Here is a 22,681-nt window from a genome sequence, read left to right as displayed (position 1 = left end):
ATAATCAAATTCTCTGCTACAAAACTTGCTCATAACAGAATACTTTAAATGTAACATCACACCAAACAATAGATAAAACCAACGAACTATAAAACATAAAATTCAAAAAATATAGGTATCAACTAGGTAAATTAAATTAAACCTAACCCTTGAATACATCTTTGATGTGCAGTTTTACCCAGACATTTGGTGAGCACATCAGCAGACATATTGCTCGAACTAATAATTTTAGTTTTATAATATTATCTGACACCTTTTCCCGAATAAAATGAAATTTCGTGTCAATGTGCTTGTCCTACCATGGTTTACGGGATTATATGCCAAGTTTTGTGCACTCTGACTATCGCTGTATAAAGTGATAGTAGGATATTGATCATTATTGCTACATACCTGAGCAATGAATCTACGCAAATATGTAGCCTCTTTTGCTGCTTCTGTTAGTGCCATATATTCGGCTTCAGTTGACGACAACGCCACTGTAGGCTGTTTCTTTGACGCCATGACACCGGCCATCTGCAAGTTTGAAACAGTAACCGGTATAAGAGCGCCGATCACTGGTACAATTTGCCCAGTCAGCATCCGTATAACCTATAAGAGGTATTCCAGTTTTCCTATAGATTATAGAATAATCTATAGTGCGCTTTAAATATTGAAGCACCCGTTTTGCCGCTAACCAATGAATTTTGCCACATTTAGTATTAAATTGGCTCAAATAACTGGCAGCAAACGCAATATCTGGCCGTGTATTCACAGCAAGATACATAAGACAGCCAATTATCTGCTGATAATCATAAGTTGACTCCTTACCTTCAGAATCAGCAGCTAGCTTGCTATTAGCTAATGGCGTGTCAAATTCCTTTGCATTCTGTAATGCGTACTTTTTCAGTAGCGAAGTAATGTACGACTTTTGATTTATAGTAACTTTTCCATCATTACAATCAATATTTATTCCTAAATAATATTTCAACGGCCCTAAGTCTTTGAGTGAAAAGTATTTTTGTAAATCACTTTTGACTTTGACATACGAAGTGTCGTTCTTGTAAAATATAATTAGGTCATCAACAAATATGGCCAGTAATATTATTTCAGAACCAACGAGTTTCTTATATACACATGGTTCAGTAGGCAGCCTATTAAAACCTATTTTAGACAAGGTTTCGTTAAGTTTAATGTTCCACGCACGAGGGGCTTGCTTTAGCCCATATAAGGACTTTTGCAGGAGACATACCTTATCTTCATGGCCCTTCTTCACAAAACCTTGAGGCTGGTCCATGTAGACCTCCTCTTCTAGGTCGCCATTCAAAAAGGCAGTGTCGACATCCAAGTGATGCATTTAAACTCCATTTCGGCGGCTAAGGCAAATAAAGTACGCAGAGATGAATGTCTGATCACCGGCGAAAAGTCTCGTGGTAATCTACTCCCGCGACTTGATTAAAGCCCTTTATTACTAGTCTAGCTTTATACCTAGTGATATTACCGTGTGTATCTGTCTTCAACTTGTACACCCATTTGCAGGGAATTATTTTACGATCAGGCCTGTCCACCAGCTTCCATGTATTCATTTTCATTAGCGAATCATACTCATCTTGCATGGCTGACTTCCATTTATCCGCGTCATCGTCTCGCATGGCTTGAGAGTACGTTTGAGGTTCTCTGTCCTCAGCTAATGTGTGATAGGAGAAATAATCTGGAGGTTTTCTATCCTAGTTGGATATCTCCGATCTTCTACCACAGGACAGTCCTCCAATACCTCAGTCTCAGGTGGACATGACGTTTCAGGAAGTGGATCAGCAGAAGCATCATGAAATTCTTCCTGTAACATATCATTTGCCTCATGAATAGTACTAGGAGAGGCATTCGACTCTCTAGATACATTTTCCTCGCATACAGGAGCAGGGACTCTACCAACCTATCTTCTCGTTCTTGTACCGGTCTCATATTGTCTAACAGTATGACAGGACCAGATACTGGAACGTTTTTGGACGTACTTGGCTCTTCATTCAATTTATTGTTCTTCAAACTTGTGAAGCAACCTTCGAAGAATGTAACGTCACGTGACTTAGTAAACCTTCTTGGATATTGAGGGTCTCTGAATATGTAACTATTTGGATCATCTGAATATCCAACAAAGATACATTCAATCGCTTTCATATCAAATTTCTTCCGTTGACAATCAGGTACATGAATCATAGCTCGACACCCGAAAACCCTAAGGTTACTTAGATTCGGTTTACGGTCATACAATTTCTCAAAAGGAGTTAAGTTGTTAAGCGCGCGATGGGGGGGACCTATTCTTTAAATACACCGAAGTTTGTACCGCGTCTTCCCAATACGCTTTGGAGAGAGAACACTGTGCCAACATAGAACGAGCTTTCTCGATTACTGAGCGTATAGTTCGTTCTGCTAATCCATTTTGTTGCGGACTGTACTTCACTGTCGTTTGGTGCACAATACCATTAGTACGAAAATGATCTGACAGTTCTTTGTTGACATATTCACCTCCATTGTCCGTCCTAACAGCTTTTATTTGAGCTCCAGTTTGCCGTTCCACTAATTTTTGGAAATGGCAAACTTTTCTTTCACTTCTGTCTTCGAAGAAATAAAATATATAAAAATAAAGCGTGTATAATCATCTACAAATAATAAGGCATACTTGTTACCTTGTAGAGAGGTTTCTGACATCGGTCCACAGATGTCGCTATGTATCAACTCAAGCAAAGACGTAGCTGGTTTATAGGCTATTTTCTTAAACGGTTTGCGAGCTTGCTTACCTTCGATACAGGCTACGCAACTCTCTTTGTCAATTTCTGTAAACTCTACACCTACATGAATATCTCTTAAATGGTTCATACCGATGCGACACAGATGACCCAAACGCTTGTGCCATAACTGGTACCTAGTAGCGGAGTCAGAGTGCACATCACAGGCTACATCGCGAGGCATATTGACAGTACAGTCTAATTTGTACAGACCTCTATAGGGCGAACCGTGAAGAATAGAGTCACCTACAAAAGAAAAGGTATCAGAATTATAGAAATTACAACCATTTTTATCAAAAAGTACACTATAACCTTTTTCTACAGCCTTATAAACAGATATCAAATTACTATTTAAAGAAGGTACATAAATTGCATCTTTTATTTTATTAACAGTAGAAGAACCAGAGTGGATTGATATATCACCAATACCGCCGCTGTCTATCTTGGTACCATCTGCAATAGTAACCTTTGTAGTAGATTCTGGTGATCTTAAATTTTCGAACCATTCCAATCTCGATGTCATATGCCGGGTCGCTCCTGAGTCTATAGTCCAGTAGTCTTCACAGGCATTAGCACTGGTACCAAGAGCTACCACTGAAGCCGCTTCCTGTGCCTTCTTCTTTATCTTTCTTAAAGGACAATCTGGGCGCTTATGACCAGGTTCGTTACAATCATAACAAACAATAGGTTTCTTAACTTTTTTGGGCTTGACATCTCGCGAACGTAGAGCAGAATCAAGTTTGGTCGAATCTTCGCTTTTCGACACTTCGTTGAGAAGTTTAGACTTAACTAACTCTGTAGTCACGTTCTGTTGCTATTCTCAAGTGCCATAATCAAGGGATCAAACCTGAATGTGAGTCCTCCGAGTAAAATAGCAGCAACAGACGATCTTCAATAGTTTTCCCTATGTCAGATAAATCATGCACAGTTGTCATCACTGCATTGATATATGACTCAATATTAGGGAAATCTGACAAGCAAAGTCTATAAAGTCTTCGTTCAAATAAAGGCGACGACCCATACCTTTATCCTCGTATGCATTCTGTAATGCAGTCCAGGCTTCCGACGCTGTTTTAGCACTTCTTACTTGCGTTATAGCCGAGCCTTCAAGTGTGAGGCATATCTTCGTCAAGGCCTTTTTATCAATTTTTGACATAGTATCTGCAGATATATTATGGCCTTCAGGATACCCTTCTATAGCTTCCCACAAATCCTCATGCATCAAATAGTTTCGCATTTTGAATTTCCAAGAACTATATCCGTCTCTATTAGTTAGACAAAAGTTGGGCAGTGAGGAAGAACTAGAGCCTCTTACCCCATTGGTATCTCCTCGACTATGAGCCATTGTATCCTCAGATCAGCTGTCACAATATCGAAAAATCGGAACTGATATTTTTCACTTTTCGATAAAATCACTTCACAAATAACAATAAAACATTAATTCATAATTGAAATAGTTTTTCTTCAACAAAGCTTCGTGCTGATAACGTTTTTGTAGTAAATTGTTAAAGAAACGACATGCTTTGATTGGAATTTGTATTGAAGTAAGGTATAAACAATTATGTCAGTCAAGTTTAAATATAAGGAAATAGAAATTTGATTACAAAACTTTATAAAAATAGCCAGTACCTATATACAACAATAGAGTACCTATTTTAACAATAACTATCATAGAATTGAAGTCATAACGAAGAATTGTAAATAAAGTTAATATTTCATGTATAATGCGAGTGCCGTGCGAGATATATCCTGGCGGGTGTTGCAGGTGGCGGCACGCTGCGCGAGTACCCGGGGCTGGCGCGCGCGGCGCCGCTCCGCGCGCTGGGGGCCGCCGCCGCGCGCGCCGCCTGGCGCCTGGCGCTGCTGCCGCCGCTGCGGCTCGACACGACTTCAGCGCCAGTGAGTGCCCTGCCGTCTGCCCCACACACCCACACACCCACACACCACACACCACACACCACCGGCATGACACTATATTGCACTCTACGATATTAACTTCACTATCCCCGCGACCCGTTTACTCGCGGCTTAGATTAATGATCCAGCAGTTGAATCGAAATTCCAAGTTCCCATGAGAATTCCGAAAATTACATCATAGTCATTGACGCTACATTAAAAATAGCATCCTAAGTCGAGCCGTTTGATCATGAAGAGTAACAAATAAAAAATCCAGTGGGAATTTGCAAAAAATACATCATGGTCTTCACTGACATTACTTTAAAACAGCTGTGCTAAATTTCATAATCCTGAATTCAGCGGTTATGATTTCAAAGTTTTATACCGATCCCGTACAAATATCGGGATGAAAAGTATATACATTCATAATTTCATCCAAATCTGTCCAATCATTTTAGCATGAAGAAGTTACAAAAACAAACACACACACACACACACACACATACACACACATGCTCACTAACTGTCGAGTTTATAATATTAATAAGATTAAGATCCGAATGAATAAAATATCAATGATTAAACTCTCGGCCCTATCTTCCGCTGCGGTTGGCCTGGATTAAGCTCTCAGCCCTACCTTCCGCTGCGGTTGGCGCGGATTAAGCTCTCAGCCCTACCTTCCGCTGCGGTTGGCGCGGATTAAGCTCTCAGCTCTACCTTCCGCTGCGGTTGGCGCGGATTAAGCTCTCAGCCCTACCTTCCGCTACGGTTGGTGCGGATTAAGCTCTCAGCCCTACCTTCCGCTGCGGTTGGCGTGGATTCCCTTAAATTCGCAGTTATCGACTGCACAAAAGTGTTTCCACTGAATGTCTATGAAACCAAAGAGCGGAGTCTGCTCCGCTTGCATTACATAAGTTTGAAAGTCCAGCCAATTAATGTGAATTAATTGTCATTGTCAGCGCGCTTCGATCCCGCGCGGCACGTGCGCTGGTGCGCGGGCGGCGCGAGGCGGGCGCGGGCGCGCGCGGCGCCGTGCGCTCGTTCGTGTGGCCCGCGCTCATGGACGGGGACCGCTGCCTCTTCCGCGCCGTCGTGCTCACCGACGCTTGACCGTCAGCCGCCAGCCGCCAGCCGCCAGCCGCCAGCTACCAGCCGCCAGCCGCCCCTGCTGCTGGGATAGGGCTCTGTCTATAGCTAATCGTCTTGCTTGTTCAAATTTTAAACACATGAACGATCACACATTAGGGATTACATGTTTGGGATGTATTAAACAGGGACTATTTTAAAAAGTAAAAAGGTGCTGAAAGTAGACTCGTTATTAAGATTGTTTAGACGCTTGAACGCCTCCATTGGTCGCGGCTGTCTGTTAAAGAGATGGTCACCGACAATACGTAGCGTTGTGTATTTTGTCTTGTACTGACTGTGTATAGTCCATTGTAGATATTATTAAATAAGTTATATTAATTTTAATGGTAGTATCATTTGCTACCCTGTTACCCTCTTACCCCTCATCCTGTAATAATAATTCTTTAAACTATAAGAAGGTAAAAGAAAACAGGAATAAGCATCATAAAGCCTAGGTACTCGTATAGTAATTCTGATCTAGTTTATCCGGTTTCCGGAGCAAGGAACAAGAGCCTGCGTTTTTCTTCTCCGTAACTCTAAATTATTAGAAAGAAACAATTTATTGCGCTGAATCGGCTCACACGCAAACAACAAAGTAACACAGGTAGTAAATACTGACACATTGCAAAATTATGAAGATATAACCTTGTATAGATGAAGCATCTAAACATTGGGCGATTGACAGTCACAGTTTAATAGGGACCCTATCAAGATGGTCACTGACGCTAATATAATTTTAAAATGGCAGACCTGGCACTGCCCTGGGGCAAGGATATCTCCAATTGTTAATCGGTAAGCGGTAGCGGCAACGGCATCTTGAGGACAAGCGTCCTTGCTAAGCGTTATGACAGTCGAGGGGACGAGATGGCATATGGTGAGGAAAGCTATAGGTGCCACTAGCTAATAGTTATAGTTATCTTTGTAAGTCTTTACTAACATAGAATTTAAGCATTTATTTTACACACTAACCAAAATACTTATACTTATATAGATGATTGTAAAAATTATCTGAAATAAAATTTATTATTATTATTATTATTATAATCCTGTCTGTGACCATTTCGTCACGTATTGAAATAAAGCGGTCATAGACATTATATGAATTCGTATTCTATTTTTTATTTGTGTGTTTTAGTTTGTGTCCATCATTTGCTCATGGACTGTATGTAATGCAATGCTACGAGGAACACACCTTACTTACGTCGTAATTACAAATTCAAAAACCTGATCCGTGTCTAAGCATACGAAAGGTTAAAATTATGTGTCTATGTGAAGTGATTTGAGCAAATGTAAAAAAGCAGGATCATAATCTGTTTAACCTCATCAATTAAAAACCGGCCAAGGGCGTGTCGGACACGCCCAAAATAGGGTTCCGTAGCCATTACGAAAAAATTAAGTAATATTTTTCTAAGGTTTTCGTATTTTATACGGAAACTTCCAAGTTTAGGTACATATATTTGATAGGCTGCTATTTATTCGTAAACTACTAATAATTCTCAAGCAAACTTGGCCGCTATAGTTTCCTTGAAAGTTGATATACTTATTCCCATACTGAATTTTTTCAAATTTTTCCACCACCGGTTTAGATTTAGAGGGGGGGGGGACGCTCGATTTTAATGAAAATTGGCAATTTAAAGTTAAATATTTCGCAAACACATCACTGAATCAAAAAATCGTCTTAGCAAACCCCTAATGGTTTTAAAAGACCTACCCAACGATACCCCACACTATAGGGTTGGATGAGAAAAAAAATCACCCCCACTTTACGTCTATGGGAGGTACCCTAAAAAAATTTTTTTAATAACTTAATTGTACGATTTTGTCAGCATAGTTTACCTTTATATTCATGCAAAATTACAGCTTTCTAGCATTGATAGTCCCTGAGCAAAGCCGCGGACGGACAGACAGACAGACATGGCGAAACTATAAGGGTTCCGTTTTTGCCATTTTGGCTCCGGAACCCTAAAAATGTGCAAGTATTTTCCATACCAAAGAAACGTTTAAAAATGATACGCAGTAGCGAAGTATGTTTGCCGACAGCTAAAAAAGACCGCGGTTGCTGTTTTTCTTCGCATTAAAAAATCTGCTACTTACATTTAAATGTTCAGGCGTGATAACCTCGTTTAAGTAATTAAGGCAACTGCCCGATCCAATGCATCAAGAGTTGATACAGATCGAGCGGCAACGGTACACTTATGTGCATTCCCGGTGATTGCATCGGACGTGCAACTATACGAGTATATTGCGATTTGCGATTTTCTTGAGCCGACTGCAAACTAACAGATATGATATGCGACACGCAAAGATATAAGATCCTGTGTGAGTAAAAGAGACACATATATTAATAGTTGATCGCTGGCGGTTCACACTGCCGGCGAGAACTCGCTCTTACATCATTTGTCGCAGCGACAAGAGCTATAAGACTCGCTGAGCTATAAAACTAGCTCAGCGATACTCGCTCAGCGCTGTTAGCTTGGCGGCCGCCCGGCTCGAGCGAGTAGAGCGAGTAATCGCCCGTCGTGCTCGAACACTCGCTTCTCGCTGCTCGCCCACTCGTTTCTAGTTACTCGCTCTGCTCGCTTCTCGCTCATCGTCGGCGGTGGGACAAGTGCCTAAAACCAGTTGTTAAAGAAAGCAGCACTCCACTGTGGGAACTGGATACCAAGGTTCTGGCCGACGTATACCGGCGAGTAGCCGAGGCGCGCGCCAGAGGGGAACGCCCGTGCCCGGAAGAGATAAGGCGGTGGAGAGTCATCTCCCGCCAAACTCTCTTCCGGAAATGGCTGAAGGCTCTGGAGCGGCCGAGCGCCGGCCACTGACTATATCGGGAGTCCGGCCCGTCTTGGAAAGATGGTCGAAAGGACATGAGGTGTTGTCTCCTTCCACCTAGCGCAGGTACTGTCGGGGCATGGCTGTTTTCGGCAAGTACCTGTGCAAGATCGCAAGGAGGGAGACACACCAGTGTGCCACCACTGCGGCGGGGCGGAAGACACCGCGCAGCATACGTTGCAAGTGTGTCCCGCTTTTACAGACCAGCAGTCCCGCTTAAAGGCAGTCATTGGGAATGACCTCTCGCTGCCGGCCGTCGTTAAATCCATGACCGACAGCGAGAGGTCGTGGATCGCCATGGCCTCCTTCTGCGAGGAGGTGATGGCAATAAAGGAAGGAGCGGAACGGGAGCGAGAGGAGGACCCGTCCTCCCAGCCCCTGCGCCGCAGGCGAGTTGGGCGGAGGCGGTTAGGTTATAACCGCCGCCAAATTCCGCCCTAATAGGGACTGCGGGTGACGGGCACGGGGATGCCCGTTTCCTGCCGTTATGGTCCCCGAGCTGGTAGGCACGCCAAGTGTTCCGGCGCGCCTACAGCGATGGAGTAAGGAGGAGTGTCCTCCGAGGTGGGTCCAAGAATGGACAACTGTCGCGCTTCCGGGCCATGGACGCTAACAGTTCCCACAGCCCGGTTGCAATAAGGCGGAAAAGAGGAACACCCTGGGGTTTTTAGTGGGTACACCGTCCCCTTCTGGGGCGGGACTCCCACATACCCACCGGTCTCCCCGGGCCGGTGAAGTCCGTAACGGATATTCCCCAGGAAAAAAAAAAAAAAAGGTTAGGTTTGGTTAGGTTAGGTTAGGTTTTTTTTTTTGCAGAAGATGGGAGTGTTGTAACGGCCGCCGAGAGCTAGTGGCAGCCGTTTCTCCCATCCCCCCTCTCTTACCACAGATATAGATTTCTGTGCTTTAATCTATATTCATTTATCTTATTGCCCTGATTTACTTCCCCCCAGTTCGCTCCCTTCCCACCAAGTGTATAGTTTGGGGTTGCAACTGGTTTTTATTCTCTTTTTTTTATCTTTTACCTTTTTTAACTTTTTTAGTTGTGTTGAGTTGCAACCCATCTTTTACATGTTTTACATCATGTGGGTGGGGTAGGGAGCCAACCCGGGAGCGATCAGGGCAACTACTTAGAATTAACTTAGACAATCCCTATAACTAACCTAAACAACATAAATTAACTTTTATTTCTGAAGAAAAATTACAATTGCTTAATGGATATATTGTCCATACAGACTTTGGACAATCATTCACTACACTTTACATATTAAGTCCAAGATAAACATCCATATGAACCAAAATCTTTTTGTATACAACCCCATTACTAAAAGCTTATAAGACTAACACCCCAGAGATATAGATTCCTGTGTTTTAATCTATATTCATTTATCTTTTTGCCCTGATTTACTTCCCCCCAGTTCGCTCCCTTCCCACCAAGTGTATAATTTGGGGTTGCAACTGGTTTTTATTCTCTTTTTATCTTTTACCTTTTATATTCTTTATACAACTCATACTTTCTTAGTTGTGTTGAGTTGCAACCCGTCTTTTACATGTTTTACATCATGTGGGAGGGGTAGGGAGCCAAACCGGGAGCGATCAGGGCAACTACTTAGAATTAACTTAGACAATCCTTATAACCAAACTAAACAATATAAATTCCATAAGATAAGGCACCCAACAATTCATTCTACTACTTTTATTTCTGAAGAAAAATTAATTGCTTAATGGATATATTGTCCATACAGACTTTGGACAATCAGTCACTACACTTTAAGTATTAAGTCCAAGATAATCATACATATGAACCAAAATCTTCCTGTATACAAAACTATTACTATAACCTAATAAGACTAATCAATCTAATCGTCTCGATTGCAGACTACCACCAATGTTCAACCAGAAAACAGAAATTAACGAATTAACAAATTAACAAACCAAAAAATAAAAATAAAAGTAAAATAAAAATAAATAAAAATAAACAAGAATAGGAATGTGTATGTTCATGTAGTGTGTAACTGCAATTGATCCCTGTCCCTGCCCTTTCAGAACATAAGCAATAAACCGCACAGCACCGCAACGTCGCGATCAGCGAGGGCCCACCCCGTCCCCAACCGCCACTCCCGGGAAGCACCGCCGAACATCCCGGAGCAACCGGCGAAAGCGAGCAGCGTCAGTCGGGAGGGGGCGCAGGACGTTGTACCTATATAGGTATTCGCTGACATGAGCCTCCACCCCCAACCCGCTGGCCCGGCGAGCACAGTGCCTTTTGAGTGCGAGCCACTGTCGCTCCATCGTGTTGGTGTGGACCCCAACCCGTGTAAGGTGGCTATTGCCACAGGGTTCCCCCAAACTGGGGTCCACACTGAGAGCGACAGGGGCTCCCACAAAATGCCTTCGGTGGCACACCGTATTTAAACTACCCATACCGAGCCTGGTGTGAATATTCCTGTAGGCGGGGAAACTATCCGCCATCAGGTGGCTCCCCCCCAGAATGCTCGACCGGACCATGGCGTCCAGCGTCTCCCGCCCTCGATCGGGGATCACCGCCATGAACACCTTCTTTGTCAGTCTGCTTACGCAGCCGAAGACAAAAGTCCTCCGGCGTACCTGCCGACCCCGATGGAACTTTCTGCGGAAGAGCTGGGTCTCGTCGATCTCCACGACATCACGCGGCCCGCCAATCCCGGAGCGTCCTCTGGCCTCCGCACGCGAGCACGCCCTCCGAAAAAGAGCGAAAACCCGCGAGGCGGCCTTCCTGGTGACCCCCACGTCACCGGCCGACCGCGTTATCGCATCGCCCCTAAAGAAGTGAAATAGCAGCCTCAGGGTGGCCCCCACTCCAATGCGGCTGCGCTCAAACACAGTCCCCTTCAGGGGGGAAAGGGTGGCACGGCACCCCCCGCAGAACAACGAAAGCGAAAGCCCAGGGGATGGCCAGGCCTCACCTCCTCCCCCATGGGGCCATGGCAAACGGGGCAGCGGGCGAAGGAGGGCACGAGGAGCCACGCCCGAGCAGCCTCGATCGAGTCAGCCTCAGTCAAAAGCACAGCCCCATAGCTCCACTGCCCAAACTCCGGCTCCAGTATTGCCCTGAGAGGGTTAGATTAGGTTAGGTTAGGTTAGGTTTTTTTTTTTTTTTTTTTTTTTTTTTTTCCTATTCTGTTGCCCTCGACATGCCTCGAGGCCCTTATCATCTATTTTTTTCATACATTCCAGTTCTCGCAGTTATTCTTCTCGCACTTTTATTCGACATACTATTTCTTTCTTTCGTCCTTCATCTTTCTTACTTTTAGGTCATTACCCTTCGAACTATTCTAACATCTTATTTTAAAACTATTGATACATACTTTTAGTTATTTCCTTTCATTCCGATCTCTTTTTCGTACTTCCCATCTTGTGAGCTGTCCTCTGTGTCATACACCGTCTTTTATTCAGTTCTATTACGGGGGAGGGGATTTGGGTAAACTTTATTAACTTTTTCTCTAAACAATTAATTTTTCTATTTTGTGTCTCGGCACTGGCGACCCGCTCGCTACCAGATACAACTGGTTTTTTTTTTTTATTTCCTAGCATTCGCGTGTCGGTTCATAACTATTTCATTTCTTAATCTAGGTTTACATTTTTAACTTTAAATCTTAAGGACACATCTAATTTCTTGCTTTCTATTACATTTCTGTTGAGCTACTATTTACAACTTTGTACTTTTACGACTATTTTTAAAACCTATGCTTATTATCTATATGCTCATCATATACAAAAGCATAGTTTCCTATGCTATGTTTTTATTTCTTGCTACAACTTTTTTTGTAATAAGCTCACAGTAGCGCAGAAACCTGTCCCTTTGTTGCTTGACATTAGTTCCTTTACAACATGTTTCTCTAATTTTATGCCTAACTCTATTTCCAGCTGAACTCGTTCCTGAGAAACACTGGACACTCCAATAGTACATGTGGCACCGTTTCGCTGACGTCTGGGTCACATATACACGCCGGGTTGTCCTTGAACTTGAATCTTCTAAGTACTCGGGGTTAGGTTAGGTTAGGTTAGGTTAGGTTAGGTTAGGTAGGTTAGGTTGGGGTGCAATGTCGGATTCCTCCTCGCGTGCTCGGGCGTTACAACTTCCTACTATCCGAGGCATTGGCCTCATGGGGTAGGAAAGTGTAGCGTCTGGGCCTGGTGCATCCTGGGCAACGACGGCTAGTAAATTCATTAGGTGGATTTGCTAGCCGGCGGCCAATATCCGACCGGGGGGAGGGGTGTTGGCTTGGCGGGGGGAGCCCAAAGGCAGAGGGCCACCGGGTGAACCCTGCCAGCCAACGGGCCTGCGGGCCCACAAGAGGGCGGCGTCCGGCCTTCGGCCGACGCCTTTGGACGGAGGTGAGCCTGAGCGAAGTACCTGTCTTTAGGGTCAGGGAAAAGCGAGGGTGAGCCCATCGGGCGGAGGGCGTTAGCCAGTGATGCCGGGCGGTGCAGCCCTTTTTAGGGCTGTGATCGCCGAACGTGACGACAGACTTCTGACGTGACTGGGGAGGGGGGGTGTTGGTCTGGTGAGGGGAGCCCAAAGGCAGAGGGCCACCGGGCAAACCTTGCAAACCAACGGGCCCACAAGAGGGCGGCGTCCGGCCTTCGGGCCGACGCCTTACAGACGGAGGCAAGCCCTTGCTTTTGCCTGTCTTAAATGATGGGTATTAAGTAAGGGTGAGCCTCATCGGGCGGAGGGCGCAAGCCCAATGATGCCGGGGCGGCGCAGCCCTTTTAAGGGCTGTGGTCGCTGGACGTGACTGACTTTTGACGTGACTGGGGTGGGGGGGGGTGTTGGTCTGGTGAGGGGAGCCGCCGGGCGAACCTTGCCAGCCAACGGGCCTTTGGGCCCTAAGAGGGCGGCGTCTGGCCTTCGGGCCGATGCCTTTTTGAGGGGGGCGAGCCCAAGCTGAGTACCTGTCCTCATTAGACAGGGAAAGGTAAGGGTGAGCCCTATTGGGCGGAGGGCGCAAGCCCAATGATGCCGGGGTGGCGTAGCCCTTTTCAGGGCTGTGGTCACCGATGGGGGCGAACCTGAGCTGAGTACCTGTTCTCATTAGACAGGGAAAGGTGAGGGGGAGCCCTTGGGCGGCACAGCGGGCGAGGGCGAGGAATCCCGGACCCGCATTGCACGTGCCGTCCTGGACGAGCGCCCCTAAAATCCTAGGGGCGCAGCGCCCCAATACCATCTTGGGCGCAGAGAGGGAGCCCATCCGGGCTGGCCTGCGGCGTCGCGGTGAAATGTTCGCGATCCCGTGGCGTCCGCACAAGGGCCGAGAGGGTAAGGTCGTGTTGTTTTTAGTCGGTATGCCCCCTCTTGGGGGAGAGCCCGACAGACCCCACCCGCTGCCTCGAGCGGGGGACATGCATAAGGCGCATTTTCAGCACGTTAAAAAAAAAAAAAAAAAAAAAAAAAAAAAGGTTAGGTTGGTTAGGTTAGGTTAGGTTAGGTTAGGTTAGGTTTTTTTTTTTTTTTTTTTTTTTTTTTTTTTTTTTTTTTTTTTTTTTTTTTTTTTTTTTCTGACTACCTCCAACATGATCGGAGCCTATGTTTACAATACCGTTTCACTCCAGTTCTATCACTTATCCTTCTCGCACTTTCATGCTGCATTCCTTTTCTTTCTATCTTTCTTCCTCATTCTTACTATCATTATTAGCTATTCTATCTATCTAATTTTTACTTAACTTATTGTTATATTTCATCTTACATTCCTTTCCTTCCTCTTTTACATACTATCGTATCTCTCTAGCTGTCCTCTGTTACCATGCTTTACTATTTTCTTGCTCTTTCAACAATAGGAGGGGAGAGGGTCCCCGGGTGTTCTTTATTTATAATTCCCAACAATTCTACATTCTTACAATTTTAACTTAACTATCTTATATCTATAATGTATTACAGTTTTTAGGGTGTCAACATTTGTAAACACTTTTGTCGGACACATTTTTGTTTGGTACTTATTTTACTTGCTTACAATTTTCTTACTCTCTTACATTTAGTACTATTTTATTTATACTCTATATATTTTGCATGCTTATTACTAATATACTCAGTATATCATTTAAACATACTTTTTCTTATCTATTTTTATTTTTAACAATGGTTTTGCTTGCTACTTCTATACAATATTTTATAAATCTTTCTCTATTTTTTCCCATCATTATGTCTCTTATATTGTCTTTAGTTAGTTTTATGTCTATTTTATTTTCCAGGTCAAACCTCTGCACTCCATACTGGGGACATTCAAGAAGCAGGTGGGCAATCGTCTCGGGCACCCCTGGTTCGCAGGAGCATGATGGATTCTCCTTGCACTTAAAGCGATTTAAGTACTCGGAGAATCCACCATGCCCGGTCATTACCTGGGTAATAATGCCGCGCGGGACCATCTTTCGGACCACTCCGTACGCTTCCACCGCATTGGGGAAGAATAGCTTCGTGGTCGACGCGGTCGTACCTTCCACATACCTCCGGTTCCACACATCAAGGGAATCCTTTCGAAGGATTCTCTTGATGTGTGATACCGGACAAAGATCATAGTTTGGTCTTTTCTTGGATGCTACAGCGGCTTCTTTGGCTAGCTGGTCGGCCCTCTCGTTGCCATCCAAACCCGCATGGGCCTTAATCCAGAAAAAGGAAATTTCCTTGCCCTGGAGGGAGATAGATTTTATGTTCTCCCTTGCTGTAACGGCCAGCGGGTGGAAGCAACGATGGTTCGATATAGTCTGCAGAGCCGCCCTAGAGTCACTATAGACCCCAAAAGAAGACCCCCCACTTTTCAGAGCGACACCCGTGGCCTCGCGCAACGCCAGGAGCTCGGCTTGGTACACCGTGCAGTAGTTGGCGAGAGCAAGCTTGACGGCCTTAGTCTCAGCATCGCCCTGCCATACTGACAACGCGGCGCCGACCCTGCCATCAATCCTGCTCCCGTCGGTATAAATTCGGGTGTGGTAGTTCTTGTTATTATCCAGATCCTCCTGGTCGCCAAGAATACCGAACCCGATGTTCATGAGCTCTGCAGGATGGGGCGCACCCAGCGCCGATGCCCTCCGCTCCACCTCCCTGCCGGCTAGTTGCAACAAGTTTACACCCTTCTTGGCCTCATACAATGAGGCCACCTCACAAACTCGGAGGTCGAGAGGGAGCATCCCCGTCAACAACATTGCAGCGTTTAAGGAGACGGTGCGGTAGGCACCACACTGTTTTTGCGCGATGCCGCGCTGCAGCACCTCAAATTTCCTCCTAGACATTAGTTTACTTGCAGCCGGTGCCCAAACGCTCGCCGCATACAAAATCACTGGCTCGATGGTGGCCACGTAAATGGTTCTTACAACCTCGGGATGAAGTCCCCAGCTTACCCTTGCCGCCCTCGCCAGCTGCTTATATATCCCCGTAGCTTTCCGACAAACATTACTAATGTGACTATTGAATGTTAGTTTCCTGTCGATGGTCACCCCTAGTAGTTTTATTTCTTCTGCAAAACAAACCTCTATCCCCCCCATGACTAGGCGCGGGGTGTCATACTTAAGTTTGTTAGTTATAAGCAATGCATTGGTTTTTTGGGGAGCAAACTTAAGCTTGCTTTTGACTCCCCACGCCCAGACACGTTTGAGAGCGTGGTTTGCCTGCCTTTCAATCTCTTGAGACGTACTACCATCGAACGCCAAAACCACGTCGTCAGCGAAAGCCTGGCAATAACAACCCCCGTCTTCCAGATCCTTCAGGAGAGGGTCCAACAGTAAGTTCCATAGGATCGGGCCTCCTATGGAACCCTGCACACAGCCTTTCCCTGTGGATCTAGTGTGTTGTTCGCCCGCATACCTAACCACGACCTCCCTGTCACTGAGATAGCTGTCGATGACCCTCCTCAAGTTCAGTGGACAATTTTCCTCCGCCAGCCGGACTCTGATAGCTGGCCACCATGCACTATCAAAGGCTCCCTCTATATCCAATGAAATTAAAGTAACTATTTTCTTTTCATCTAACTTATTGCGGATGTACTGCATAAGGTTATAGAGGGAGTCTTCAGTGCTACGCTGTGGCATGAATCCATACTGCCGGGGGCTCATCCTAGGTAATAAGTGAAACTTGAGGCGAGTCACCAGCAGCTTCTCGTAAGTTTTGCCCAAAATCGACAAGAGGCCAATAGGTCTGTGAGATTTTGGGACTGTGTAGTCGCTCTTGCCAGGCTTTCGGAGGACTATAACTACCGCTCTTTTCCAAGCTACAGGGAAATATTCGCATTCTAGGCACTTGTTGAAAAGCAGCAACAGGAGCTCCGGATGGGCTTTCACTACACGAAGGCAAATGTCCGCAGTGAAGCCGTCCTCACCCGGGCCTTTTTCGGGCTGAAAGATTCGATCGCCGTCATGAGCTCCTCCATGGTGAACGGCGGGTCCCAAGCACCAACTTGACCCCCGGAGTTAACCGTTTCGGCTCTCAATCGGGTATCACGATGCTGCTGATTGTCGCTGACTTTAAGATCCTCCGGGTAAAACGTCTCAGCCAGTAGTCTGACGGATCCCTTAGCGTCCAGGGTCTCTCCATCCTTAACTAAAGGTAGATCCTCACACCTTCGCGTCGTTCGGCCTATGACTCGATAAATGCCATCCCAGACACTCTCCCCGTCCTGCTTCCCGCAGAACTCCCTCCAGCTGTCTATCTGCGCTTTAGCTGTCTCTGACTCGTACTTCGCCTTCATTTCCAGGTACTCATTAATGACTTTGGACCTTCGAATTGGGGCCGCCCATCGGACCCTGCGCCTCCTACGAGTGACTTCTCGCTTCATCTCCTCGAGTTCTTCGGACCACCACGGTACAGTAAGTGTTTCTTTAGATTTTTTGATTGGCATTGAGTGTGTGCATGCTTGTGTTATGGCCTCTGTTAGTTTTTGTGTAACTGTTTCTAATCGTGTTGTGTCGTGTATCTGTTCTATGTCTGTGAGTGTGATTCTATTTTCGGCGAGTAATTGGTTGAGTTTCTCATGAAACTCATCCCAATTAGCCTTTTTTGTATTGTATTTTCGTGTAGTTCTGTGTATGGATGTGCCTTTAGATCTTTGTAAGTTGATGTTGAATACTATACCGTTATGGTCCGAGCTCGTGAGATTTTCCTCCACTCTCCAATCATCTATAAGACCCAGAATGTCCGAGGAGCAGGCCGTGAGGTCAACAAAGCTTTGGTACCTTTTCCCCCTCTGATGGTATCGAAGGTGGGCACGTTCCCTCGGTTAAGTATGGTCAGCTTCAACTCATCCAAACAGCCGGCGAGCTCTTCCCCCTATAGTCAGTCACTGGACTACCCCACCACATGCTTTTGGCGTTTACGTCTCCTCCAACTATCCACCCCGATGAACCGATTTGCTGGTCTATGTGGGCTAGGCGATCCAGGTCCTCGCCTATGGGGTGGTCATGTCGGGGACACTCGAAGTAAGCCGAGACTAGAGTAATCCTCCAGGCACCAGTCTGGATCCTTACCACGACGATGTTATTTGTGGTAAGGTGGGGGTACTGTATCACGTCTAGCTCCTGATCAAAAACCGCTATTGCAGCCTTTACAGTCCCCCGCCCACGTTGGTATTCTGAAAAATCCTCACGCCCCTGCGACCCCTCATCTCCCCGATCGACCCACATACGGCTCCTGGATTAGGGCGACTGCAATTTTCCGCCTATCTGCCTCGATCATCAGCTCATCGGTCGCCAGTCTAGACCGCCGGAGGTTCGCTTGCGCCATTTTGTAAGCCTTGTTTACCACCTGGCTGCCCTTAGCAGTAAGCCACGGTTGCCCTCGCAATCTCATCCCACCTTCTCCTCGTAGGGCAATCGTGGCTAAATGCATTGTGCGCCGCGTGCACCAATCCGCCCTTGTGCAGTTCTTGCAGCTTGGGGGTATATCAGCTAAATGGTCAGCACACTCGCCTCTTAGGTGTGGGCCACCGCAATGACTGCATAAGTCCACAGGCTCAGTGCAGTATTTTTTACCGTGGCCAAAACCAAGCAGCGAGTGCACTGCATGAGCGGGGTCTGGTCCTCGACCCGAACACGCTGAAGGTCAATGTGCGCAAACCCTTGTCCAGCATCCTACGCCAGATAATCGGTGAGACGCTTACCACTACATGGTTGGTGTGGGGATTCCGAGTTCTCCTCCTGTATCGAATCTTAATCCTATCGTTCTCAGCGTCGAGGTCTCCAAAAACACTCCGATTCTGGTTTCTCAGGGCTTTCATAATGTCCTCGTCAGTGTTGACTGCGAGCACACCCCTGAGAACCAGCAACGGGTCCTTGTTTTCGACCTCCTCAACGCTAAGATCGACTCCATCCCTCTTCAGCCTTTCCTTTATCCGGTCCCTATCTTCTCTCGTTTTCAATCCGATTATGACCTTTCTGTCCCTTGCCTTCCTTACCCTCTCCACCTTTATCCACCCTCTTTGGCGTCCACTGCCTCTCGAATCTTATTGAGGACCTGCTCTCCGGTCTCCGTCTCGTCTGTCGAGGTAACACAGACAGAGTGCAGGGTTCCTCGCCCCTGAGACGTTTTTTCGGAGTGGCTTGCAGTGACCTCGGCATACGTAGGCGTAGGCGCATTTTTCAACGCCTCTTGGTGCTGCTCCATTTGCGCTTTCAGCTCTATCATCTTTTGAGAGTTTTCAGCAATTAATTTGGCGTGGTCCTCCAGAGCTTTTGTCAGATGGTCCTGGTCGATGAGTGGTCGTTGGGGTGTGTTGGTAGCGGGTTCCTCTTGGTCGACATTTTTCGTGGCTATCTTGTCTGCTTTTGTCTTAAGCTTGCCTACCTCGGCCTCAGCTTCCTTGACCAACTCATAGAGTCGGTCAAGGGAGCTGATAAAAACCAATTTTATTTCCGTTTTTAGATTTTTTGAGTTTTCGAGGTTCAGTTTTGCCTTATGGAGGCAGGCTCGCGCTTCCGACGTTCTACTGGTGAATTTCCTTTTTGGCGATGTCATAGTTGGCGTTTTTACAAACGTCTTGTTTGCTATTGATGGTCCGCTGTCTTGTTGTTTAGCGAGGTTTTTTGGCTTTGCAGGACCGGCCTGCTTCGTTATTGGTGGCAAAGTGGGTGTGGAGTCGGCATTTGCCGCTTCCCACTCGCCTATGCTTCGCCTCACGTTATTGTCAACTGTTGGCTCGTTTGGTGACCTCTGGTTATCAGTCGGACGTTTGGCCGGGGTCCTCATTCCTAACATGTTTGGCAGATAGGTGTTTCCTCGTATAAAGGAAGAATGTCAAATATCCACAAGTTGCAGACTTGTATAAGTTGTAAAGATTCTACAACTTGTGTATTGCGAAAAGTGGAAGTAAAATCAACAGTATAATAAATAGTTTTTGTCAGTTTAATACGCTGTACGGAGTACAGTAAGTAAAGTAAAAAAGGTAAAAATATAAATTACAGAAAATTTTTAAAAAGGAAATTCGAGCTCTATGTAGAGCCAAGTTTAATACAAATTACTGCACTATGGAGTACAGGTCTTAAATCTGCTTAAAACTAACATAAGTAAAATAAAAGTGGCAAACACCGGCTACTAAACAATATAAATTAGCAGTGTACACTGCTAGTCTTAGAACTAACTTAAATCTGCACACGAATGAAAATAACAAAAAACTTAAATTAAAGTACAAGCGGCTCTAGGTAGAGCTACAAAACCCCACCCAAAGGATAGCTCTCTTTGAGCCGCGTTCAGGGACACCAAGCACGCCCCGCTAGCTCCAAGGGATCCGGAGACACGACCGGTTTCCGCTTTCGGTATCGGATCCAAGATGGCCGCCGAAATCAGATACCAGGCCGTATCTCAGGAACCAGTGGTCAGATCGAGACGCGGTTTTCCCCCCTGAAAAGGGCTCGCTGAGACGCACCGTTGGAGACCGGTTTCAGGAAAATCGGAGACCTGAAAATTTTTCAGGCTGAAAAGTCCAGGATTTTCCTGAAAGCAATCTCGTTGGGTAGACCTTCGACCGGGCTTCTGCACAAAGAAAACCCCCGGTCGCTACGACTTCCCGTTTCGGAGATATCGGAGTTTGAAATTACCCAAGATGGCCGCCGGAACTGTCAAAGTCCAACTTTGACCGGCTATAACTCCGCTCCCGGTGGTCGTAGAACCGTGGGACCTTCTCTGTCCGGCTTCGCTCTCTCTCCTCTCTCCTCCGGGACCACTTCCGGGAATCAAAATTTTCAGGCGCTGAAACGGCCTGAAACCTAGAGGGGCGGGTAGATGCTGAGCCCCGGGGTCCACCGAAGAAAACCGCAGGTCGCTAGGACTCCTAGTTCAGGAGCTATGACGGCTGGAAGAGAAACAAAATGGCCGCCGAGCTGTCAAACTCCAACTTTAGGCGCTGATAACTCCTGAACCAGAAGTCGCAGAGTTGCCGGGACTTCTCCAGGGGTGCTCCCTTGACCTCCTCTTGCTCCCTAAAGGGGTCCCGGGACAAAAAATTTCTGTGCGTCAAAAATGAAAAATTTTGATGAGGATGGATAGGGGCCGAAAAGTAAGTATCAGGGACACCTTTCTCGGAATTTTCCGACGAGGGGTTCGAGAGATAATCGAAAAATAAAACCTGGTATCAAAAAAACAAAATGGCCGAAAAAGTTCAACTTCTTTGTTTTTGATTCTTTCTGACCCCGGCTGCCACTTCGGTCGGGTAATATGACCACTCTAAAGACAACCCCGTGGTCAGAAACAATTAAAAACAATTAATTTAGGAAATATAAAGAAAAATTGAAAAAATTAAATAACTCCCGAACCGGTGGGCGAAAAATTCCGAAAAAATACACGAAAAATACAGAAAGAAGAGCCGCACAGAACACAATGCACAGAAAAATTTAGTCATATGAAAATGTAAAATTTCTTGAAAAAACAAAAAATTTGGTTTTTCAAAAAATTTTTAAGTCCTAGAGCCTTTAAAATTTTTCTATGTTAAGAATTTGATAGAACTAACTAGCGCGCAACTTTAAGCAGTTTCAAAAACCGCGCGTCTCACTTTGGTAAAAAGTAATTAACTGTCAAAGTTCGAACACAGAATTATTTTTAAAAAAGAAATTATAAGACATAAAAATCAGCGACTTGCGGTTCCGAGCTGCTGCTGATGCGGCGCACGAGGTCTCCAAATTTCAGCTCTCTCTGATGGCCGGAAACGAAACCACGCCAACACGTGGTTTTTGTTTTTTTGACTGTGGCGTCTCAGCGTGACGTCACAGGAAGCCGAGCGATGCGTCAAAAGACGGGCTTGTCAGGGCGCAGTGCGCGGCACTTCGCTCGTAAAAATCCAATCAGCCAAACTCGAGTAATCACGAGTTTTATGGTCCAAACTTCGTTTTAACCTCAAAAACGTCACTATTTCGCACTTTTTTATGTGTCACTGTCACTTATCACGTGTGATTTCACTGTGCGCGTATGCGCGTGCAATTACGCAACTTTTGATGTATTGCGCGTGTCTCTACGGCTAATATGGCCACTTTAGCAATTTTTAAGTGCGGAGCGCTCTGATTTCGCTGTTTCTCGGTCTGTGGTGGCAGACGACTGTTGGTTAGGTTAGGTTAGGTTAGGTTTTAGGTTAGGTTAGGTTAGGTTAGGTTAGGTTTCCCCCCCGAGTGTCGCTACCTTGTCGTGGTGGGGGGGCTTGAGCCCTTGATCTTCGGGTTTGCATAGCTCGAAGGGAAAGGGTGACCAAGAGCGGACAGCTTCGGCGGAGCCCATTTTGGGCCAGGCGGGGCAGGCGCGCCCTAGTGAAAGGGTGCGCCACTTTCCTGCTCCCTGTCTCTCCTGTAGCAGGGGACAACGGGGATGCAGAGGCGGTGGGTCCGCTCCCGGTACCTCTCTGATTAGCAGAGTAGACTGGGACGCGGACGTGACTTGGAGGAGCGCCGTCCGCAAGGCGGCCCTACTGCAGGGCTCTCTTAGAGCTGCTGTGGAAACTCGCAACCCGGCCCGTAGGTGCCGGGAGTGAGGGTCGTCGCCTGCAAAGGGAGACCGCGAGGAAGAAAACCTCTATAAAAACCGGGGATAACCGCTCCTACTGCGGTTCTGGATACGGGTTGCAGCGTAT

At 46.0% G+C, this 22,681-nt stretch overlaps 1 protein-coding gene and 1 pseudogene across 1 annotated transcript in view; one reads left to right on the top strand and one right to left on the bottom strand.

Annotated features, from left to right (window-relative positions):
- Positions 1-22,681, top strand: part of LOC141440825 (uncharacterized) — a 972,542-nt gene that overhangs the window by 153,888 nt on the left and 795,973 nt on the right. The window lies entirely within an intron of this gene.
- Positions 18,235-19,938, bottom strand: LOC141441144 (uncharacterized; annotated as a pseudogene).

This window comes from Choristoneura fumiferana, chromosome 23 (assembly GCF_025370935.1).
Source record: "Choristoneura fumiferana chromosome 23, NRCan_CFum_1, whole genome shotgun sequence".
Taxonomy (NCBI): Eukaryota; Metazoa; Arthropoda; class Insecta; order Lepidoptera; family Tortricidae; genus Choristoneura; species Choristoneura fumiferana.
Note: the sequence above shows the minus strand (reverse complement) of the source record. Positions and strands in the feature narration are given on the sequence as shown.